Raw genomic sequence first — 17,718 nt, forward strand, 5'->3', positions numbered from 1 at the left:
ACCCATCTGACAAAGGGCTAATATCCAGAATCTATGAGGAACTTAAACACATTTACAAGAAAAAAAAAACAAACAACCCCATCAAAAAGTGGGCAAAGGATATGAACAGACATCTCAAAAGAAGACATTTATGTGGCCAACAAACATATGAAAAAAAGCTCATCATCACTGGCTCTAGAGAAATGCAAATCAAAACTACAATAAGATACCATCTCACACCAGTTAGAATGGCAATTATTAAAAGGTCAGGAAACAACAGATGCTGGAGAGGATATAGAAAAATAGGAACACTTTTACACTGTTGGTGGGAGTGTAAATTAGTTCAACCATTGTGGAAGACAGTGTGGCAATTCCTCAAGGATCTAGAAATAGAAATACCATTTGACCCAGCAATTCCATTACTGGGTATATATCCAAAGGATTATAATACATTCTACTATAAAGACATATGCACAGTATGTTTATTGCAGCACTGTTTACAATAGCAAAAGACTTGGAACCAATCCAATTACCCAGCAAAGACAGACTGAATAAGGAAAATGTGGCACATATATACCATGGAATACTATGCAGCCATTAAAAAGGATGAGTTCATGTCCTTTGCAGGGACATGGATGAAGCTGGAAACCATCATTCTCAGCAAACAAACACAGGAACAGAAAACAAAACACCCCATGTTCATAAGTGGGAGTTGAACAATGAGAACACATGGATACAGGAAAGGGAACATCACACACTGGGGACGGTCAGAGGGTGAGGGGCAAGGGGAGGGAGGGCATTAGGACTAATGCCCACTGCATGCAGGGCTTAAAACCTAGATGATGGGTTGATAGATGCAGCAAACCACCATGGCACATGTATACCTACATAACAAACCTGCACAATCTGCACAAGTATCTCAGAACTTAAAGTAAAATTTTTTAGAAAAGAAAATTGTTTGCTATTGTCTCTTTAAATGTTGTCTCACTAGTTTCTCCTTTTAGAGCTCCTATATTTTACATACCGGGCCTTCTCGCATCAAGTCTTTTGGTTTATTTTTTATAATTTTAATCTTGTCATAGGTCTGTGCTACCTTCAAGGTGGTTTCCTCAGATCTGCCCTCTAAATCAAGCTGATTTTAACTGATCCTTTGTTTGGCTGTTTGTTTTGTTTTTTTTTTTATTTATTTTGGCTACTATTTTTTCATTTCTTGAAGTTCCACTTGGTTGTTTCTCAAAACTGAATGGCTTCAAAAGTGCCTTAATTTTTTTTTTTTTACTTCTTTTAACAATTTTACACACACTTACTTTATAGTATCTTTTGGATTTTTTCCATCTTATCTAAATATGATGTTGTCTGTCCTGTTTATAACACTTCCTTTTTCAAAAGCTATTTGAGCGGCTGGCTGCTAGATGTCAAACATTGCTGTTGGGATTTGAAATGCGTCCATAAAGTTCTCTGCCTTCATGGAGCTTGCATTCTAGTGGAGGAAGAGAGACAGTACATAAGATACGTAAAACGTATAGGATGACAGAAGATGATAAAGCTAGGGAGACAATAAACCAGGAAAGGTGGAGGAAAGAAAGGAAAGGAGGCTGGAATTTTAAATAGGGCTGCCATGGAAGAGACCTGTGTCCAGTGGGAAATGAGGGAGCAAGTCCTACAGTTACCAAAGAGAAGAACATTCTTGGCAGAGGGGACCATGAGTGCAAAAGCCCTAAGACAGGATAATTCTTGGTCTGTTGGAACAACAAGGACGCTGGTGTGGCTGGAGGGAAGAGAGCTGAGGAAAGATGACGGCAGAGAGGATAATAATGAAGAGCAACAGGGCCCATGTAAGGATTGGGCTTTTACCTTAAGTGATGTCGGAAGCCATTCAAAGCCTTTGATCAGAAAAGTGACATGATCTGATTATACTGTGAAAGGATAACTCTGGGCCTGGGCGCGGTGGCTCACCCCTGTAATCCCAGGACTTTGGGAGGCTGAAGTGGGCGGATCATGAGGTCAGGAGTTTGAGACCAGCCTGACCAACATGGTAAAACTCTCTACTAAAAATACAAAAATTAGCTGGGCGTGGTGGCACACACTTGTAATCCCAGCTACTCAGGATGCTGAGGCAGGAAAATTGCCTGGACCTGGGAGGCGGAGATTGCAGTAAGCTGAGATCATGCCACTACACTCCAGCCTGGACAACAGAGCAAGACTCCATCCCCAAAAAAAGGATAACTCTGGCTGTTTTGTTGAGAATAGACTGAAATTGAGCAAATGCAAAATTAGGAAGACCAAAAGAGCTATTACAATAAAACAGTCAGGAGATGACAGCAACTTAGAGCAAGAGAGTAACTGGGGTAGTGAGAAGCAGTCTGATTCCAGATAGATCATGAAGGTAGACCAAACAGGGACTTGCTGAAAACTTGGATGTGAAATGTCAGAAGCACAGACAATAGTTTTTGGCCTGAGCTGTTGAAAGAATAGAGTTATTTACAGAGACGGGAAAAACTGCAGGAAGAGAGAGCTTGCAGGGAGAACCAGAGAACCTTTTTGGATGCATTGTGTTAGTTACACATTGATGCCATGGATATGGGTCTAAGAGCTGAGAATCTGACCTCAGTTTACCTGGGTGATTCTGCCTAGGGTGGCTCATGAGATGACAGTTAAGATTGGACCAGGGCTGCAACGATTCAAAGGTGTAACTGGGGCTGGAAGATCTACCTCCAAAGTCACATGCCTGCCAAGTTCACACTGGCTATTGGTTGAAGGCCTTTGTTCCTCTCCAGGTGGGGCTGCCAGGGTGTCAAGTCATGGTAGCTGGCTTCCACAAAGCAAGTGATCTAAGAGAGGGTGAGATCAAGGGCAACCAAAATAGAAGCCACAGTGTCTTTTATAACCTAATCTCAGAAGGGACTTGATATCCCTTTTGCTCGAGTCCATCGATCACACACGCCAACCCTTAGCATACTGTGGGCGAGACTACACAGGATGTGAAAACCAGGAGCCAAGATTCCCAAGGGCCATTTGGGAGTCTGCCTAACACACACATTATATTTGAGATGCTTATTAGACTCCTCAGAGGCGCTATCTTGAAAATAATCTAGAGTTGAGAACCATCTGGAATTAAGGGGAGAGGTTCAGACTAGTGATATACATGTAGAAATGAACAGTATAAAGGGGACATTTAAATAATACTAGATGATATCATCTAGGGAGTGAATACAGATTTTTTTAAGTATATGCAAATTCCCTTCTGTAGTGTAACATTCTTCATATTTTCCTCTGTTGTGCTCTGAGTTGGAAAATGAACCCCTATCAAGCAGTATTGAATTTGTTTATGCTGCAGCACCAAAGCTCTCTAGAGGAGTTTTTTTCATGTTAATTTCTTGGTCTAGTCTTCTCACACTAAGGAGGTGGCCTAAATTTGTGGTACAGGCCTAGAATTTGAGAAACTCAAATCCCAGGCAGAAGGGTGACTTTCTGCTTCTCCCACCCAAGGGCCCAGCTCCCTTGCTGCTTTCCCGAGCCCAGTAGCGGGAGTGGTTTTAGCAAAGAAGCAACAGTTGCAGCCTCCAGGATTTGTGCCAGAAGGTCTGCTCTGGCTCATCTGCTCAGCGAGCAGACAATCAACCTGCAGCCCACATCCCCAAGGGCCTCGGTATGGGTCTCACATCCTCAGAGTGCAGGGGTAGCATCAGTTCTCACTTACTGTGGTGGCCTGGATCTGTGTCCTAACTTCTGTCGCCTTGTGATATCCCCTTCTTTGTCTCAACTTGAGGAGGGATTATAAAACATCATTTGCAAATAATTGACCTAGAATTTCTCTGTGTTCCTGATAAGAAAGGAATGTCTCGTACAAGACAGGTAGACCTGCCATTTTGTTGGGAAGTCTTCCACATATTGCTTTTCTATGAAGAAAAATACATGAAGTGTTTATATAAACTTGTTTTTAAGAAGCTTGATAAAGGATTTTCTCTGTCTAGCTCTTTATTAAAATTATTCTGCCCCCTGTTCTCCCCGTATGACTCCAGACACCTTCCTAAATGTTTCCCATCCTAAAAGGCATATTTCAAAAGTCATATTCTCACAGTCCCTTCCCTTTGTTGCTCTAGAATTAAGTAGTGATTCTCATCTCTGAAGCCATTAAAAACAAAACAAAACCGAAGAGGTATTTCAGCCCTTCTATGGAACTGATTCTGGTTCTTTTACTTTTTCTGTTCAAATCACATATGTGTTGAAAATTCTCTTTCATAAACTGTACTTAGTTACCCAAAACTCTATCTTTTTTATGTAGCTATAAATGGTAAGAACCAAAGTTTCTCCTATGAAAGGTTTTCAGACAAAACATCATGAATAACAGCTTAACCTTTTATTCAGCTGAGAAAACATTCTTTTTGTTTATCACTAGGGAAAAATGGTCTTTTATCTTTATATACTGAAACAAAATTGTGAATATATTTGGATAATTAGGCTCTGTTTAGTTGACTGAACAGAATCTCCAAGCCCAGTTACAACCAGCAGTAACTAAACGACAGGCCCAACACACAGGGCCTGCAAGCTTACGTCCTGGTCTAGCCAATCGTCACCCCTCTTCATCTCATTTTAAGGTGTCTCTCCTCCTCTTTCAGGCTGTCCCATGCGGTATCTGCAGAACTTTGAGATAGGTTGGCAACCTCCTTCCATGGCCTTAACACAAGGGAGGTCCCAGAGTTCCAGATGTGACATTGCCCCTCCAGGCCGCCAAATGCCAGAAGCAGAGTGAAGATGGGGGAGATCGGAGCCCCCCTTGCTCCTGACAAAAGCCCTCCTCCACGGCCCCATGCCACTCCAGTGAGCTCACTACCGCAATCTGCCTTAGAAGCCATGACGACCTGTGTCCCTGTTAAAGCCAGTCACTGTGGGAAGCCCACGGTTCTCTGCTCAAACCTTGTCACTCGCACTCTGGACATGTCTCACATATCTTCACCTCTCTGAGTTCATCCAATATCAGCAGAATCCCTGTATTCTGAACCTTCCTCTGAATGTTCCCATCACCCTGCTTTGACTAAAACCTGGCTTACCCGGAGGACACAGTTTTCCCTGCAGACCTGTGAAGTGTTGATTGCTTCTGCCTCTCACTCCCATGCCACTGCACCTGAAGGTGGCATTTGTCCTCACTGCTCCTCACAGCTATTCTCAAACTATCCTTCCCTCCTCCCCAACATGCGCAACTGCAAAGTTCATGCTTTCGCACGTCACCACAGGGTGGCCCTCCAGGCTTTAGTTACCGACAGGCTCCAGTTGACTCCTCACTCCTTGACGATTTAGTTCTTAATTCTCTAATCATACTCCTGCCATCATAATAGTAATTATTTAAAATCCAAGTCAATGATCCTTCCAGAAACCTGGCTTCCCAAATCCTCATGCTTACCTCTAATTATATTGCCCTCTGCCTTTTCCCAACCACCAATTTATGGTCATGCTCAGACCTGATCATCACCAATAACTGCACCCACTACTCTACCATCCCAACTGTTGGCACCTAACGACTCTCTCATGACTGCCACCTACTTTCTCAGCTAGTTCTTTTCAATGACTCCCAACTGCAGTATCCTTCAACCCCACCAGGGCCTCAGTCCATTTATCCAATCAGTGCCCACTGTCCAACAGCCTTCCCTCGCCCTCACTTCCCCTCACCCGGCTTAGATTCCAGAATCTGTCTTGGTCATCACTTGTATCTTCCCTCAGCTCCCTTCCTTTTCCTCTCTGACCCCGACCCTGTGCAGCTCAACATGGCTGCAGAACTCTACCCAATCATGCTGACTGGCATCCATTTCTCAATTGATGACCACCAATTTCAAGCAAGTGCTTGCAGCTGCTCAGCCATCCTACTGTGTTTCCCAAATCCAGTCATTCTCCCATGCAGCTGGGGAACCCTTTTACATCATCACCTCTGTCTTCAAGTCTTAAAGAACTCCCTTCATTCTTCACAAGCGCCCCTACTTCTAATTTACCTGATGAAACAGAAGTCACAGCAGCAAACCGTCCACACACTCTTACCACCATCTCTACCCAGCTGCCCTTCGGAACCTCCTTCCTTTGCCTGCCTTACTGCTTTTATGGGTCAGTTGCCTCTGCTCCCGGACTGGATGCTGGATTCCTGCAACTTCTCACCTGGTCAAAGCTATGACTTCACCAATTCTGCCATCTCTCCCCATCATTAATTTTTACTCTGCTCCGTCATCTCCATCAGAATATAAAATGCCGTACTACCATCCATTAAAAAAAGAATCCCCCCTTGGCCCAACATGCACTTTTAGCTGCAGTGATTTCTCTGCTCCCCTGTAAAGGCAGATTTTTAAAGGAGTTGGAGATGCTGAATGTGGACAATTTCTTTAACAGGCCCTCTTGAACCCACTATGATCTATTTTTCATTCCATCTGCTCCCTAAAAATCCTTATATCAAAGTCACCAGTTACTTCCACATTGCCAGATCCCATGGTCAGTATCCAGTCCTTATCGTACGTGACAGATTCTCCACCCCATCTCCAAACACTCCCTTGACTTAACTCCATGCAATCTGCTCTCTTCTTGTTCCTACCCCATTGGCCATGCATTTTTGATCCCCTTTGCTTGTTCTGCTTCACCTCCGCAGCCTCCAAATGCTGGAGAACACAAGCATCAGTCCTGGAGTCCCTTCTCCAGTTGTACTCATTCCCTTGGTGATTAAAGCCCAAACAATAGCGGTAAACCATCTATACTGATGACTTCCTGAATGCTGGATTCGTATTTCCAACCGCCTATTCACTATCTCCACTTGGACGCCAAAACCCGTCTCGAACTCTGCATAAATTAAATTCAACTCTTGTTTCTGTCCCCGTAAAACCTATTCTCCCCATTTCCATAAACGGCAAATCCATCTTTTCAATTGCAGAAGCCAAAAGCCTGAGCATCATCTTTGAGTCACCTCTTGGTCCTATATCCTGCGTCCAATCCACTCCACGATCCTGTTGTCTCCGCCTTGAAGACGTGTCCCAAGTCCAGTCGTCTCTCATCGCTCTGCTCCATGCCACTGTCAAGTCTCCCCTGCAATGGCCCCCGTTTCCACCCTCACCCCATTTAATCTATTCACAAGAGAGCTGTCAGAGGGGGCCTTTCAAAATGTGCGACAGATTATGACACGCCACTACATAAACCCATCAAGCGCTCTCAAATCTCACATAGAGGAAAAACCTCATAACCTCTTGGGCTCTCTTTCTGTCTCTCTCTCTCTTGCCTGGCTCCAGCCACAGGAGCCCCCTTGTTATCTCTGGAGCATGCAGAGTATTCTCCCACTCTCTGCCCAAATGGCTCCTTCTTCAGATATCTGCATGGCTCATTTCCTCCATTTCTTCAGGTCCATGGTCAAATGACCCTTATCAGGCCTCACCTTACCACCCCTATAAAACAGCAACCCACCAACCACCTAACCTTTCCTAGGTATTGAATTGTGTCTCCCCCAAAAATGCTGACGTCCTAATCTCAGTATCTGTGGATGTGACCTTATTTGGAAGTGAGATCTCAGCAGATAATCACATTAACATGAGGTCATTAGGATGGGCTAAATCCAACAGGACATGTGTCCTTTTAAAAAGAAGAAATTGGGACTCTGAGACAGAGACACAGGGAAGACGCCATGTGAAAATGGAAGTCATGCTGTCACAAGCCAAGGAACCACCAGAGCCAGGAGAGAGGCCTGGGACAGATCCCTTCCTAGCAGAGGGGCTGTGAATTTGATCTTAGACTTCAGAACTATGACATAATAAGTTCCTGTCATTTAAACCACCTAGTCTGTAGTACTTTGTTGCAGCAATCTCAAAGCAAAGTCATATAATCCTTCCTCCCAGATTTATTTCTTTTGTCTAGACCATATACCCAGCTGATACTTTTTTTTATTTTGTTTATTGACTGCCTTCACCAATAATTGTTTTTCTTACAGAAGACAGGAGAGACTATATTCTGTTTATATAGAGAACTCTCTCTCTCTCTCTCTCTCTGTCTCTGTCTCTGTCTCTGTCTCTTCTATCTGAATAGATATATTAAAGACAGAGAGAGAGAGAGAGAGAGAGAGAGAGAGAGAATATTTGGGGCTGGTAAATTCCTTCTGGAGAATATATAGCAGTGTATCTCTATACTGCTATATTCCTAGAGCCTGGAAAATTGCCTGCCTGCACCTAGGAATATTCAGTAAATCTCTTTTGAATAATTAAGGGAATGTATGAATTCTTTCAACAGAAATCAGCCGCCTACTCTGTGTGAAGAACTGAGCCGAGCACTGTGACATTATAAGACAAGAGAAATGCATTTAGAGACAGAGACACATTTTCCTTCACACTTTATGGCCTACCCAGCTTCAGTATTTTTCTAAACTCCTGAACAATCAGCCCGATGAGCCTTCCCCAAGCAGTCATATCCCCACTGTTCTGAGCTTCCAGATTGTTTCATGAAGTGGTTTTCTTGTTCCATGAAAAAGAAATGTGTCCAAGATTCCCTTACTTTTTATTTAAATTATGCTACAAGGCATCTTGTGAGCAAACCTGTCTCAATTTCTTCCTTTTTATTCCTGTTGAATCTTTAACCGGTGATTCCTCCCCCCTACAAAAAAAAAAAAAAAAAAAAAAAAAACCCACCACTTCTCTCACCTATACCGTATGGGTTTCAAGGGATTTTCTTGTTCCTGTTCTCATTTTTTAAGTAAGTTGAGCCTTTCCTGCAAACTCTCCACTCACTTCTTTGCTGGAGCACTAGCCCCTTCATTTCTTAAATTCCGCGAAGATTAGCGGATTAACATTCAAAGATGAGAATCTGGTGAAAAGAAAATACTTTGATATAAATTTGATGAAGAAAAAGAGAAATGTTGCAAGACTTTTTCCGTAACTGTTTCTTTTCAACTGTCCTGCAAGTGTGTGGCTTCATTCCTCCCCTCCGTGACAATGCTGGGAAAATCAAACCTTAAATCTAAACGGACTCGGAAAGTCTCTAATTTTAAAGTCAAAATGATGAATGTCAACTCCCAAACCCCAGGTGTAGCAGCAGATAGTTAGAGTCAAACGTCCTATTTTTTTCTTTTCCTGGCTGAGAAATCATCAAAATGTCTAACAAAGAAATATACTGTACCAGTACAGACTCTCAAAAAAGGCATTCCTCAGAATCCAGCCCCAATATGTTCCCTCCTCCAGGCAGCCTTCCCGGAATGCATCTGAGTTAAAGTCTCTCCCTCCTCAGCAGGCAAAGGTCACAGTGTTTGCACAACTTGAACTCAATCACATCTGCTTTGGCCACTGTTTTCTTCTATATGTCATATTGCATTAATTATTATTATTGTATTATTTCTAAATTATAAAAGCTATAAAAAAAAATGGAGCATTGTACCTTTTTTTTTTTGAGACAGAGTCTCACATTGTCACCATGCTCGAGTGCAGTGGCACAATCTTGGCTCACTGCAACCTCCGCCTCCCGGGTTCAAACGATTCTCCTGCCTCAGCCTCCCAAGTAGCTGGGATTACAGGCATCTGCCACCATGCTCAGCTAATCTTTTGTAGTTTTAGTGCAGACAGGGTTTCACCACGTTGGCCAGGCTGGTCTCGAACACCTGACCCCGTGATTCGCCTGCCTTGGCCTCCCAAAGTGCTGGGATTATAGGTGTGAGCCACCACACCCAGCCCCATTGCACTTTTAAATATTCCTCATGATGCCTGTACACCACACAGGAGACTCCTAATAAAGATTTGATGAGTGAACACAGGAATAGAAAAGGTACATCTTTAAAAGACAGATAGCCTTACCATCTTAGAAGAACCAAATCTGTTCTGAACTGGGGGCTCCCTGCAGGGAAACATTTTTACTACTACTGTACCAACTGCACTTTTCTCAGAATCCATGCCATTTGTGCTCAGCCTATTTCATCACAGAGGTTAAATTCCACCACCATTTATATGTAAATGTAATATATATATAATTCCACCACCATTTATATGTGTGTGATATATAATTATACCATCATTAATAGTGATATATATGTGATTGATATATATGTGATAGATACATCATATATGTGACGTATGTGATAGATATATGTGATATATGACACATATCATATATGTGAATAGCATATATATAATATATGAGATATATATAATATTCTGCCATATACATATGGTAAGCCATGGAAGTCTGCGTAGCTAGGCATATATGTGAGATATATGAAAAAGAAAGGAAATTCTAATATATCTTACAATATGGATGAACCTTGAGAACTTACGCCAAATGAAACAAATAAGTCACAAAACAAAAATATTGTATTATTCCTCTTACATGATGCATCCAGAGTGGTCAAATTCATAGACGGAAAGTAGAAACGTGGTTGCCAGGGCCTGAGAATAGGGCAAATGGAGACTTCATGTTTCCTGGGTACAGAGTTTCAGCTTGGGAAGATAAAGAAGCTCTGGAGATGGATGGTGGTGCTGGCAATAGACCACCATATGTTATGAATGCACTTAACACCACTGAACTGGACCCTTTTGAGATGATCTTTTTTTTTGAAACAGAGTTTCACCTTGTTGCCCAGGCTGGAGTGCAATGGTGTGATCTTGGCTCACCACAACCTCTGCCTCCCGAGCAATTCTCCTGCCTCAGCCTCCTGAGTAGTTGGGATTATAGGTATGCGCCACTGCGCCGGGCTAATTTTATATTTTTAGTAGAGTTGGGGTTTCTCCATGTTAGGCTGGTATCAAACTCCCGACCTCAGGTGATCCGCTCACCTCGGCCTCCCAAAGTGCTGGAATTACAGGCGTGAGCCACCGCGCCTGGGCGAGATGATAAATTTTATGTTATTTGCATTTCTACACACTTTTAATTTTTTTATGTTGGGTTCAGAAATAAAAATAACTTCCGATCAGGAAGGGCAGAAAAGGCATCATGGATGAACACACATTTGGGTAGCTTGACTGGACCTCCAAAGTCACACAGAAGTCTACCAGGTGAGGGTGTTAAGGAGCCACACTCCAGGAAGAAGAACTGCAGGAGAGGATGAAGTCTGCTTGGGGACGCCTGGAAGTCTGTGCAGCTAGTGCAAATGGTCTGCATGGTGAACTGACGGAAGAAAGGAATGGAAAGATGAACCAAAGAGGGTGTGCAAAACCTTTCACGGCTGAGTGTGTGCTTTCCTCTCTGAACTAGCTGTCACCCAGTTCTCTGAGGCACGCATGGGCTCTCACATCTCTTAAAGGAGACACACTTCAGTTTGGCCTAAGAGAGAATCTGAGTCGGCCTTAAATGGAAAATGCTGCTCCCTCTACTAAGACACAGAAGAGCCCTTGCCTAGCCCTTGGTTTCCCTCTTCCCAGGTCTAGGAAGCCTGTCTTGCTGCCTGGACTTGGCCAAATTACCATGTGTGCCACCTTCCAAGAACTCTGAGATCTAGCAAAGCCTGCAGCTCCAGGTGGCCCCACTTAGACCCCTGAAAGGAAAGCACTGAGGGCAGATCTCTTGGTAAAGAGCATGGCTATTCTTGCAGCAACCTAGAGGGGGGAGGGCAGCCTGTCTTCTGGAGGCAGCAGTGGGGGAATCTTATAGGGATGACAATGCAGCCCACAACAGTCAAGGCCTTCGGAGCATACACTGTTGAGATCCAGCCTTCTCAAAGCCCAGTAGGAAACCCAGCCTCTCCCTGCTTTATCCCACCATTTTCCTTAGCACATTGCTCCTATTGTATTGTTTTGTAATTATTTGACAACATTTATCTCCCTTCCTCATCTGTGACTTCCTTGAGGAAAATGGCCCTCTTAATCCTTCTAGTTGTAGTGCCCAGAAAAAAATGCTCAATAAATTCAATGAATGAATGAATGAATGAGCTCCAATCTTGAGGACAGCTTTATCCTGCTGATACTGTTCTCTCTGAGATCTTGTATTTACACAACAAACTTTTTTTTTTTTTTTTTTTTTTTGAGACGGAGTCTTGCTCTGTAGCCAGGCTAGAGAGCAGAGGAGCGATCTCAGCTCACTGCAACCTCTGCCTCCCAGGTTCAAGCAATTCTCCTGCCTCAGCCTCCCGAGTAGCTGGGACTACAGGCATGTACCACCACGCCCAGCTAATTTTTGTATTGTTAGTAGAGACGGCGTTTCACCATGTTGGCCAGGATGGTCTCGATCTCTTGACCTCATGATCTGCCTGCCTCAGCCACCCAAAGTGCTGGGATTACAGGAGTGAGCCACCACGCCCAGCCACAACAAACTTTTTAAGTGGAAACATACATGGGCTTTCCAACAGCAAATGCCCATTAGGTGACGAATACCTGAGACTCTCATATCATCTGGTCCAAATGCAGCGATGGTGAAGAACTTCTAGAATGCTCAGGAAGTTCTGCAACTGAACTCAAAGACACCTTCCCCAGGTAGAGTACTTGGGACACTTTGGGCTTTAGGGTCTTCAACTATTTCTGTTTCCTGAAGAGTCTCGTTGTTTACATGTCAAATCTCTAAAGATAGTGTCCTTGTATCTTGGTTTTATTGACTTCACAACATTTTTACCTTCTTGCTTCCTCTTGAGCACAGTAGCTAAAATGTCCTGCTCTTACGTAATAATAATGATGATTGTGACAATGGCACTGCTGCTGATGATGATAGCTAACATTTATTAAGCATTTTGTTAATGCATGTATTCATGCTATATGCTAGGCATTCTGCTAAGTGTTTTACATACATTATCTCATTTATTCTTGACAGGAATATTAAGTAGTTACTATTATTATCCCTACTTTACAGATGAGAAAACAGGCAGAGGAAAGTTAAATAAGGCACTTAAGATCATACAGCTGGTAAGGAACAGATTGTTATACAGTTTAGTATGGTTCAAAAATTTCCTAGGCTGGACTTTCTAAGTCAGATGGATAGTTTTCCTTGAGCTAGTGAGTCCTGTCTGACAATATCATCTCCATCCCCTGATGTAAAACTGCATCATTAACCAATGGAGCGGAGAGTACTGATTAGAGATGGGCTGTGGCATCACGAGTTCAAGCCCTGGCGCTGACACTTAGTAGCCTGATCGTCACTCTGAGACTCCATCTCCTCACCCGTAAAATAAAGATTTAAATAAAAACACATCGTGATGACTGCATAAGACAATGCATGGAAAGCACTTGGTATATAATAAACAATTATTTCACATTCACTTTATTCTTATATGCTGCTTGCACATATGAGGAATGTCACTATAGACTCTGGCTAAGAAAATCTCAAATGGCTGCCAGGCACAGTGTCTCACGCCTATAATCCCAGCACTTTGGGAGGCCGAGGTGGGTGGATCACAAGGTCAGGAGTTCAAGACCAGCCTGGCCAAGATGGTGAAACCCCATCTCTACTAAAAATGCAAAAATAAGTCGGCCATGGTGGTGGGTGCCTGTAATCCCAGCTACTCAGGAGGCTGAGGCAGAAGAATCACTTGAACCCGGGAGGTGGAGGTTGCAGTGAGCGAGATCACGCCACTGCACTCCAGCCTGGGTGACAGAGTGAGACTCCATCTCAGAAGAAGAAAAGAAAATCTCAAATGGTTAAGTTTCTAGGAGCCAGGCAAATAGATAAAATCAAGATACTGATCAATGAAGCACCTCAACACTCCAGAGAGGTAGACATAATTATTGGCTGTGGTTCTGATTATATAATTTATAGTATGCAAAAATGGTAGCTTATTGCATTATCCCTGACAACATCAGAAGGCAGTCAAACAGGCTCACCGCGCTGCCCAATTCAGGGGTACTAGTCTCAGAATAGAGCATGCACAGTGGTAGCCTATCTGAACGGCATCTCTGGGACTTGTGCAATGTGGCTGGCATGCCAGCAAACACTTGCTTGCCTCCTCCTGTGGCCCATCTGTCCTCCAAGGTTTGATCACCTTGGGAAAACAAAGGCTGGATCAGAGACAATGATTTGAGTCCCAGTGTCACAGCTGAGGAGCTGCCTGAGCTTCACCGGGTTATTTAACATCCCTGAGCCTATTGCTATTTATCTTTACAACAGAGATTGTCACAACTATCACACACACGTGTTGGGAGATTAAGTGAAACGACTACATAATAAGACCCATAAGAGTCTGGTCATCACACCGGTGGTTCTATTAAAGTAGCGGTTTGTGCTGGGTGATGCTCATGCCTATAATCCTAGCACTTTGGGGGGCCAAGGCGGGTGGATTGCCTGAGCTCAGGAATTCGAGACCAGCCTGGGCAACATGGTGAAACCCTACCTCTACTAAAATACAAAAAATTAGCCGGGCATGGCGGCAGGCACCTGTAATCCAAGCTACACAGGAGGCTGAGACAGGAGAATCACTTGAACCCAGGAGGCAGATGTCGCAGTGAGCCGAGATCGCACCATTGCACTCCAGCCTGGGTTTTACAGTGAGACTCTGTCTCAAAAAAAAAAAAAAAAGAGTAGCAGTTTGTGTTGTTTGTTATTTCATTTTTCAGTGCAAGATCCATTAACCAGAAGGATTTTCAGTGCAAGATCCATTAGCCAGAAGGATTCTGGGCTAATGATGCTAAATGATGCTGAGCTCAAAGCAGGTCTTGTAGGCGACACAATATGGCCTTAGGGAATGTTGTGCTTCCAAGATGCCAGCTTTCCCTACATGAAGGGGCCCCTTAATGATAAATAAGTTACAAGTTGTAAACAATTAAAATGTATTTTAATATAATATATTAAAATTATAATATAAAATTACAAATAAATTTCAATTATCAGTAAAGTTTGTAGATTCCTCTAAGCATCAAACGTATCATCATGCTCTTTCCCTATTTTGTCTTGAGCCATCTACACAAAGAAGACAAGCCTCTGGGTAACCCTGCAGAGCTTAATGACTGCTGCTCCCAGAGTTCCTGCCACACTCAGGCTTCCCAGCGTTAGCTCCATAATTAGATTTGCAGATAAAGGTACCATTAAGCAGCTCTGTTTACCTCTGCAGTAGCAAAAATCTTACATCAATGGAGACACCAAGAATGTGTTCTCTGCCCAAGGACAAGTCTCCAGTGACCCAGTTCTTCATCCAAGAGAACCTGCTTCCTTCTCCAGGTCCCTGGTCTTGCTCCTGCTGTAATCTCTCTACCACTCCCCTCAAATGCAAAACACAGCTTCATCTTTTCTCGTGACAACCTGAGTTACATGACTTAGCATGTGCAAGGACAAATGTGAGTTTAGAAAATGTGACTTGTATCCAGACCCAGCTTCCAAAATCACCTTTTCTTCCTCCCACGGACTAGCAAACTGCCCCTGCTGATAACACTCCCACAGCTGATGCTTCCTGGATTTGTGGGCTTTGATTGTTCCAGAATGCCCCTTGTTCCTTTCGGAATAATATTTGCATTACTTTCTGGGGGAGGAGAAAGTTTACACAGAACTCTTCCTTCTGCACAGATTTTATAAATCACAGTGAAGGGTTAAACCTGTCTAGTCATATGTGAACACCTTATCTTAAACATTTAAAACATCCTTAATAAAAGGATATTGCCAGGGGTTAATTTTCTGGCAATTCTTCACAAGGTTCGCATCTCTATTCCTCATCCATAAGTACAAGATAATTAAGACATATTCAACAGAATAGCGACATACCCAAAGGTATTAATTTTAGGAAGTATTTAAGTATTATGGTACTGTATTAGAATCTCTGTCACTAAAATAGAATCTAGATGTGATTTGTTATAGACTGTCACTTCGTAGCTTCTGGTTTGTAATTTTAGCATTTATCAGGGTCTAGCAGTCACCTAGACAGTCTTGTAATTGGGGTACACTGCCACCAAGTGGCAGTAAATGCCATGCTCATGTTGAAATAAAAATCAGTGCCTCAGATTAATAGGCCAATTATTCAACAAATATGTAAACTAGGGATTGTCTACTTTTGAATAGCAAAAATGTGTCTCCTTTTTTAAAATGACCGAAAGTTAAACATTTTAGGAAAATTTAAATCCATTCCAGAGGGAAAGAAATGTGCATACTAACCACTATCATTTAATTCTCTGCAATTATTGAGCACCTACCTACTACTAGTTTTCAGAAAAGGCCCCAAAGACAAGCAAGAACATGGTCTCTGAACATCAGTAATTAATTCGTCAGGCACACAAATAACTGATTCACAGCTCAGCAAACACTTCCAAGCATGCCAGTCTCTGTGTTAGAATGTAAGAAGGCCTACAAAAAAGGTACTTAGAAAATGCCATGAAAAGACAGAGAAAGATGAGATTTATTCAGGCTGTGAAATTCAAGGAAGGATTCTCTGAGAAGACAAAAATTTGTGCGTGGCTTAGAGAAACTGGTTAGCTTTTGAAAACAAAATACGGCAAAGAAGGGAATTCTGGGCAAACAAATAATACTAGCAAGGCACAGAGGTCGAACGCATTTTGAGAGAAGGCGAAGAGTCTGGGTTGTCCTAATGTGGGAGCGGTGAGCCTTGAAAGATAAGCCGGAGTGGGAATGCAAAGGTCCTTGAATGCACGTGAACACAATGGATTGTCGACCATACGCAATGGGGAAGGCTTTGCAGAGGAGAAACTGAACACTCACAGCTGAAAGCAGGACAGATAGAGGGGATGTTCTTGCTGGTCCAAGAGTTTGGTTGTTTGGATGGCGCATGAGAGGAGCTCATTCTCACTTTATACCAGGATCCCAGACATTTGCAGAGTTTTAGTTCTGTGAGTATTGTAAGGTATGTGGAGGGGCAAGAAGAGAAGGCAAGGGAGAGAGGAAGGGAAGGTGGGATAAAAGAAGACGGCTTGGCCAGGTGCGGTGGCTCACACCTGTAATCCCAGCACTTTGGGAGGCCAAGGCGAGCACATCATTTGACGTCAGGAGTTCCGAGACCTACATAGTGAAACCCCATCTCTACTAAAATACAAAAATTAGCTGGGCGTGGTGGCAGGCACCTCGAATCCCAGCTACTCGGGAAGCTGAGGCAGGAAAATTGCTTGAACCCAGGAGGCAGAGGTTGCAGTGAGCCAAGATTGCGCCACTGCACTCCAGGCTGGGTGATAGAGCAAGACTCCCTCTCAAAAAAAGAAAGAAAAAAAAGAGGAAGGTTTAATGACAGCCTTCAGCTGTCAGCTGCCCAGTTACGTGGTTTGAGCTCCAACTGCCAGGAAACAGTTGGAGCTCAAACCTGTTCCAACTATTTGCAGGTAGAATTTGGAGGTGGAATTCCTCAAAATTGATTTCTGGAGGATACTGAACCCTGAATACACACTAACACATTTAAAAACTACTTCTTGAAATGGATTTTGAAATGCACTTCAGTGACTATGATTGAGAAATAGCAACTGATGTGTCATCTGAAAGCTGACAGTTTTTAAAAACAGAGAACGCCCCAAACAATAAGGAGGAAATCTTTGCACGGGGTGAAAGCGCCAGACAGCAGTTGGGCACACCCCTGTCACAATGCCCATGTGTGCAGCACAATCTATGATCAGAAGCTCAATCAAAAGCCAGGAAAACAAACTTTTTTCCTGGGAGTCCAACACTAGGAGAACTTAAGTGAGGTTGTTTTAGAAACAAAAGAAACTAGAAATCAAAGGACCCTGCTACGGTCTCCTTCAGCATCATCTCACAATGGATAAGACCCACTGAAACCCAGCAGGATCGTGCCAGACTGGGAAACACGACACACAAAAAGCATTTGTCCTGCAGGAACCCCCCAGATTTTTGAGCCAAAGAAAGTAAAAGGGGGCCAGGTACGGTGGCTCATGCCTATAATCC

This window comes from Cebus imitator, unplaced genomic scaffold (genome assembly GCF_001604975.1).
Source record: "Cebus imitator isolate Cc_AM_T3 unplaced genomic scaffold, Cebus_imitator-1.0 Scaffold72, whole genome shotgun sequence".
Taxonomy (NCBI): domain Eukaryota; kingdom Metazoa; phylum Chordata; class Mammalia; order Primates; family Cebidae; genus Cebus; species Cebus imitator.